This window comes from Hemicordylus capensis, chromosome 3 (assembly GCF_027244095.1).
Source record: "Hemicordylus capensis ecotype Gifberg chromosome 3, rHemCap1.1.pri, whole genome shotgun sequence".
In the NCBI taxonomy this organism is placed as follows: domain Eukaryota; kingdom Metazoa; phylum Chordata; class Lepidosauria; order Squamata; family Cordylidae; genus Hemicordylus; species Hemicordylus capensis.
Window position 1 is genome coordinate 247,124,558 of NC_069659.1, and position 6,666 is coordinate 247,131,223.

The window sequence follows — 6,666 nt, forward strand, 5'->3', positions numbered from 1 at the left end:
TGATTCGCTTACATTTAGCAGAGGGAGAGCAACTGGCCCTATCCAACCCCAGCACAGCATCTCTCCAGTGGCTGTTGCTGGTATCTGCCTTATGTTTATTTTTAGATTGTGAGCCCTTTGGGGATAGGGGACCATTAAACTGCTTTGAGAACTTTGGTTGAAGAACATTATATAAATATCCGTCGTCGTCATCATCATCGTCGTCGTCGTCGTAGTAGTAGTGGGCGGGGCAGGCACAGTGGTCTGCTGTCTCTTCTGCCACCTTTCAATAAAGAGTTGACCAATGGACTCTCAATCTACTTCAAGACAGTTTGTTTCAAAGTCTCCTAGTATTAGTGTGGACAGTTAGTACAATTTCCTTTTCAAAGTACCAAGGCAATCTTCTTCAAGTTATTAGAATTAACTGAACAGCACATACGTGCATTTTGCTGTTGTGTATTTAATTGCCAGCAGGTGGAGCAAATTGTTGTATTTCATTTCAACATCAGCACTGCATGTCAGAAGCAAAATAAACACCCCTTACCAAGTAGCAGCTCGCTACAGTGTGCATACAACTGGTGGGGAGTAAATTCTCTCTAATCTTTGCAACTTTAAAAAAAAAAAGCCATCATAAATTTGGAGATTAAAAAAAAAACTTTTTACATAGCCTTTTAGAAAACATTTTTCTCATTAAAAAAATTAATACAATCAGAAACAGGGCTTTTTTGAAATGTGCAGCCAGACGTGAAATGTGCAGTTCCTGGAAAACAAGAAGTGCTGTTCCAAAAAAACATTTGAGCAGTCAAAAATTCAAGATGTGAAAAGGTTATATTATGTTAGCTAATATAAAAATAGAATAATATAAAAAGCGATTGACTGCTTTTCACATTATTAAGTGAGTAGTCCAGACTCCACAAGAACTCCAGACTCTGACAGTGCAAACCAGTTAATTACTGTGAAACTAAATTGTAGTAGATTATGCTTAAGGTTGCTCATGCAAGATTTCCCTTTATCTATGTAGCTATTGGTATCTGGACCTTATGAGATTAGCTGGAGGAAAGGGTCTCTGAACATAAGCAGAGTTCATTTCTAATAACCAGAATGCACAGTTGTGCTGTGGTGGTGAATGCACACCACATGCACACAGATTACAATCGCATACTACTATGATATGGACAAAATAGTGAGAACAACATTAGCTTTTACTTAGAGCTGAAACTAAAACAAAATAGACATCAAAACCCACAACATTTGTGTCAATGATGTAAATGAAAGCAGAATTCTCGACCAGAATTCTGAAAGCAGAATGCTTAAGCTACAGCACTGCATGCACTCTCGGTAACAAGGTCAAAACCCCAACTTGATAAGGGCTGGCTCTTAAGGCATTAGTAAACAAACCCAAATACAAGCTGGTTTTGTATTTTCCAGCTTGTGACACCAGTTTATCGAGATCCCTGGCATGCTCAATCAAGAGACTCCATATAAAAAGAAAAGGCTTCCGCTTCATTCTAGCCCAATGGGCTTTGATTTGGCAAGTGATCATGTTCAGCAATGAAACAATCCCACACTTTGCCAAACCACTGTGGGCAACCCTAGCTTTGCTGCCAGCAACAGGTACAGGTGGACCATGACTCCCGTATCTCCCTGCCCCCCAACCAACATTTGCATCATAATGCAGCAAAAAGATGTGAAGAAGCCCTCTGGGGAAAAAATATCTAATGTTTCTCTTTAGGAATGAACCCAGAAATTCCTCTTTGAATTTTAATTTCTCCTTGGGAGGAACCCTGAAATTCTCTTCCAAATTCTGCTTTGGAGAAACGTTGGTTCTGATGTAACATAAAGTAGGATTACCTGTGATGTGGCCAATCAAGCTACATATAAAAAAGGACAAAATTACAATTTTATGTTCACACCACATATGGCCTTCTGCTAATCCCGGTCTAAGAATCATGTGGGTCATGGGAGTCATGTAGAGATCAAGGGACCGAAAGGTGGAGTACATTGTAAATTAACACATAGGTATGTGTACTATCTACACAGAACTTTGCAGGAGGAGTCTGTCAGCATATACGGAGAGAAGAAGAAACTACCTTCCTTTTTGAGGACAATCATCTTCCCTCTCTACTTTCATTTGTACATCTGTCTCAGAGCAGGTCATATGTATCAGCTGAGCTGATTGATTCTGCAATTCTATCCCCACTTCTCTGGGACCCAGCCCCATTTGGCACAATGGGACTTGCTTCCAGATAAACATACACAGGATGACACTGCTAGTGTCCTGTTTCCTGCCTGAAAGCAAACCTCTGGACTTTGCCAGACTTGTGGAAATCCAAGCCTCAAATCCTGTAAATAACAATCTCTAGAACCCATGGCAGTTTGGGTTAACAAAAAAGTGACTTCTGTTGAAGACTGAAATCATTTTAATCACATGTATAGGTTGTTAGTAAAGTATTACAATGCATGGAGACTCCGAAGACCAAACAAATCACGCAGAGTTGTCTTTTGGTTGGTCAGCAGTGGGAGCAAGTGCTGCCAAAGATCTTTGAAAGGCCAGTAATGCCAAAGCAGGGTCACTGGAGGACACATCAGGGGTCAACGTTGTTCATTCTGAGCTCCAAATGAACAGAGCCAGTGTGGTGTCATGGTTCGAATGTCAGAGTAGCCGCAGGAGGACCCAGGTTCAAATTCCCATTCAGCCATGAGTGACCCTGGGCCAGTCACACTGTGGGTGGCTTATCATGATTGCCCATAAGTAGGTACAAAGTAAGTAGGAGGGATCCAGAGGTTTGGTTCCTGGGGAGTGCACACTCCTGGCAGGTGTGTTGCCTGAAGCTGCCACCCACGTGCAGAGTTACCAACCTCCACCCAAGATCCTACTGCATATTATTATTATTATTATTATTGATTGATTGATTGATTGATTGCATTTATATCCCGCTCTTCCTCCAAGGAGCCCAGAGTGGTGTACTACATACTTGAGTTTCTCTTTCACAACAACCCTGTGAAGTAGGTTAGGCTGAGAGAGAAGTGACTGGCCCAGAGTCACCCAGCTAGTATCATGGCTGAATGGGGATTTGAACTCGGGTCTCCCCGGTCCTAGTCCAGCACTCTAACCACTACACCACGCTGTCTCCTACTGACCAATTTATCTCTACTGACCAATTTACAAGTGTATCCCACTCTTCCTCCAAGGAGTCCAGAGCTGTATATGTGGTTATGCTTATCTTCACAACAACCCTGTGAGGTAAGTGAGGCTGAGAGAGAAGTGACTGGCCCAGAATCACCCAGCGAGTTTCATAGCTGAATGGGGATTTGAACTTGGGTCTCCCCGGTGCTAGTCGAACCACTACACCCTGCTGGCTTGATGCCCACATTTGAAGTTGGGTGGAGATTCTTGGTAGACTCTCAGGTGGTGGCCAGGAACCAGCTTCAGCCGACATGCCCAGCAAAAGTGCATGCTCCCTGGAAATCTCTGGTTCCCTCCTACTTGCTCTGTACCTACCTCTGAGTGATCATGGGAAGCCGCCCCATTTATCAGCCTAACCTACCACATGTGGGGCGGAGGTGGTCCAAGGTACTGTAGTGCCGGAGGGGAGCTGCCTCATTCTGCCTTGTCCCATGTCCTGTGAGGTGCAGCCCCTGTTCAAAACTGGCACTTCCAAGCTTTGAAAGTGGAGAGGAAGGAGGGAAGGTCACTTGCAAGGAGTTCAGGAAGGGGGCACAAAGCCTGCAATGGCCAGGTCAGGCCTGAAGAGCTGCTCTGAAGTTGCTGGTGGAGGGGACATTCTGCTGCCCTCCTGGAGCCCCAGTGATCTGCTGCCTCAGAAATTGGGCAGAAAAAATCTGCCTCTGAAAAGATTTCATGCAAAGGTCACCTGTGACACAGGGACAGGGCTGTGTTGAGGATAAAGGAGGGGAAAGAACCCTGTATGTGGAATGTAAATAAAGAGTTCAGCAACCAGTCAGCTACCTGGTTGACTTCTTTTGAAGAGAGCAAGCAAGAGAGGAATGTTGATTCAGGGCTTTGCCAAGAAATCTAGGAAGACCTCTTCCTGCCTGGGATTCTGAACTCCTTGGAGGAAGTACAGTGTAGAAATGTAATGTCAACAAAGTGAATTTAAGATTACCAAACACATTTGTGGAGCATAGTGTAACTGACCGGATGGAATTCTGCAGTCTTTCTGGGGACATGATCTCCTCCTACTTAATCCAATGTTTTTGTCTTGGTCTTATTATATCAAATAATTGTGATGTGATGTGATGAGTTAGGGAATGAGAACATAGATTTTTATCTGTGAGAGGATTGCTGGTCTTGTGGTAGCAAGCATGACTTGTCCCCTTAGCTAAGCAGGGTCCACCTTGGTTGCATATGAATGGGAGACTTGATGTGTAAGCACCGTAAGATAGTCCCCTTATAAGGGATAGAGCTGCTCTGGGAAGAGCAGAAGGTTACAAGTTCCTTCCCTGGCATCTCCAAGATAGTTTTGAGAGAGATTCCTGCCAGCAACCTTGGAGAAGCTGCTGCCAGTCTGTGTAGACAATACTGAGCTAGATGGACCTATGCTCTGACTCAGTATATGGCAGCTTCCTATGTTTTACCACATCTTCTGGCTATCCAGGTTAGCTGGAGTTTGTTTAGTTTCTTCAGGTCTTCTCTGATTTATGTAAGTAGGGGCACAGAAATATTTTGCAGAGTGCCTTCTAGTCAGTAATCAACTGCACTCCCAGGTATCACTAGGGGTTCGCATTCCATTTTACGGAGAATACTTGCTACAAATCTCTTTGTCCCATGGCCAGAAAGTTAACAGCCACAGCTTCTGACTTCCCAGTCTTTTACATTTGAAGCTTTGAGAAAGATCAGGACAGGGCCAAGGGTGTTTGGTGCCCTAGGCAAAGTATGACTTGGGTGTGTCCCACCACATTCAGCTAAAGTTATCTTCTGTAATGTACAGAATATAATTTTTACTGAATGTGTGGTGGGCAAAGTATTACTTGGTGACTAGTGCTGGCTGAGGCAGGGGCAGTGAGGAAAGAGACCATACCTTTTCAAATCCATAAGACCACCACTGCCCAGCTCTGTGTAGAGTCTGTGGCTGCCACACACCTTGCTCCCATTGCTCACCTGGCCGCCAGGCTTGCACAGCTGCCAGGTTAGTGGTGGGGGCCATGTGGAGGGCATGGACTCTGTGTGGGACTGGGCCGCAGAGAAGCCTTGTGGATTCTAAAAGGTCCAATCGCCTTCCTCACCATCTCCCGCCCCACCCACCCCCAGCTAGCACTACCTCAGTTGCCATGCAGACGGCAGCTATTCGCAGTAGGGGCAGCAGCCTCTGTCCCAGCCCTGCCCCCACTCCACCCGCCCTCAAAAATGTGTCCTAGGCAACCTGCCATCTTGTAGAAGACAACTGTTATTTTATTTATTTAACATGTTTCTATGTTAAAATCCCAGCTAACTGGGCAAAGAAGCACTTTTTAATGTTACGTGGTGGTGATTCTGTTTATTGAGCAGGGGGTGAGTAACTGGCCCGATCCACCACAGCACAGTACTTCCAGTGACTGCTGTTGGTGTCTATCTTATGTTTCTTTTTTTAGATTGTGAGCCCTTTGGGGACAGGGTTCCATCTTATTTGTTTGATATTTCTCTGTGTAAACTGCCCTGGGCCATATTTGGAAGGGCGGTATAGAAATGTCTCTGGGCAATTACAAATAACAGGTAGCAATTAAGCTTTACAAATAAGCACGTGAGGTTTAGATTGTCCAAGCTCTACTCCAGAAATATCCAGCGAGGAGCGTGTTGCTTTTGTATAGAGGCACCACCAGGTATGTATGCCTCCTGCTTCCTCTTTAATTTGCCCTTTCATTTAGTTCTAAGAGGATATAGAGGGCATCTATACTGGGTGCCTCTAGACAGAGGAAAGAAAATGGTTGGATGTCTATTCAGCCTGATCATACCTTGTAGCTCTTTGTTAAGGTCAGCTATTGACCTTTTTCAAAGTAAAACCATAGCCCATTCTGTAAAGCCATTAAAAAAAAAATCCATTCAAGATGGTCACAGACATTTTTGGTACCGAGAGACACTAACTGCTGTGATGAATAACATTTAGGGCTTTATTAATATTATCTCCTATGCTCGATATAACCCAAGATAAATTTATTCAGTTTTTTCATCAAAACTTAAGGAAAAGCCCTTCCTGTTAAGACATAGTAACTTGTATGAGTCTCTTTGTAGAGTACTGCTGTCTGGTTATAATGGTCCTGTTTTGTCCTGTTTCCAGCACTCAGGAACTTACCACATTGCAGACTGTGGGTATAGATGAGAAACAAAAGCACATCCAGGAACTTGTTGAAAATACTATGGAGACGCCATCCTTTCCTGGAGACTTGTAGTTTCTTCATTCTTACTACTTTTGCAGATAGATAATTTTATAGCCATAACGCTGAATATTCTTTGTTCAGAACTTAGTTACCAAACTAGAAGGTGATGGCCTTATTTTGCTTCTCATAGTACTTGTGTCTTAAATAAACACCTTTTCAGCTTTAGCAATAACTGATATTGTGAATTGCTTGTGAATGTCTACCGTTCTTCCAGGAGTAACTGAGGAGTTGCTCCTTTCTGTAACATCTATGGTTAGTGTGTTGGTTTCATAATGCACTACTAGATCTTGGCAGGGTGTTACCCATGAAGCA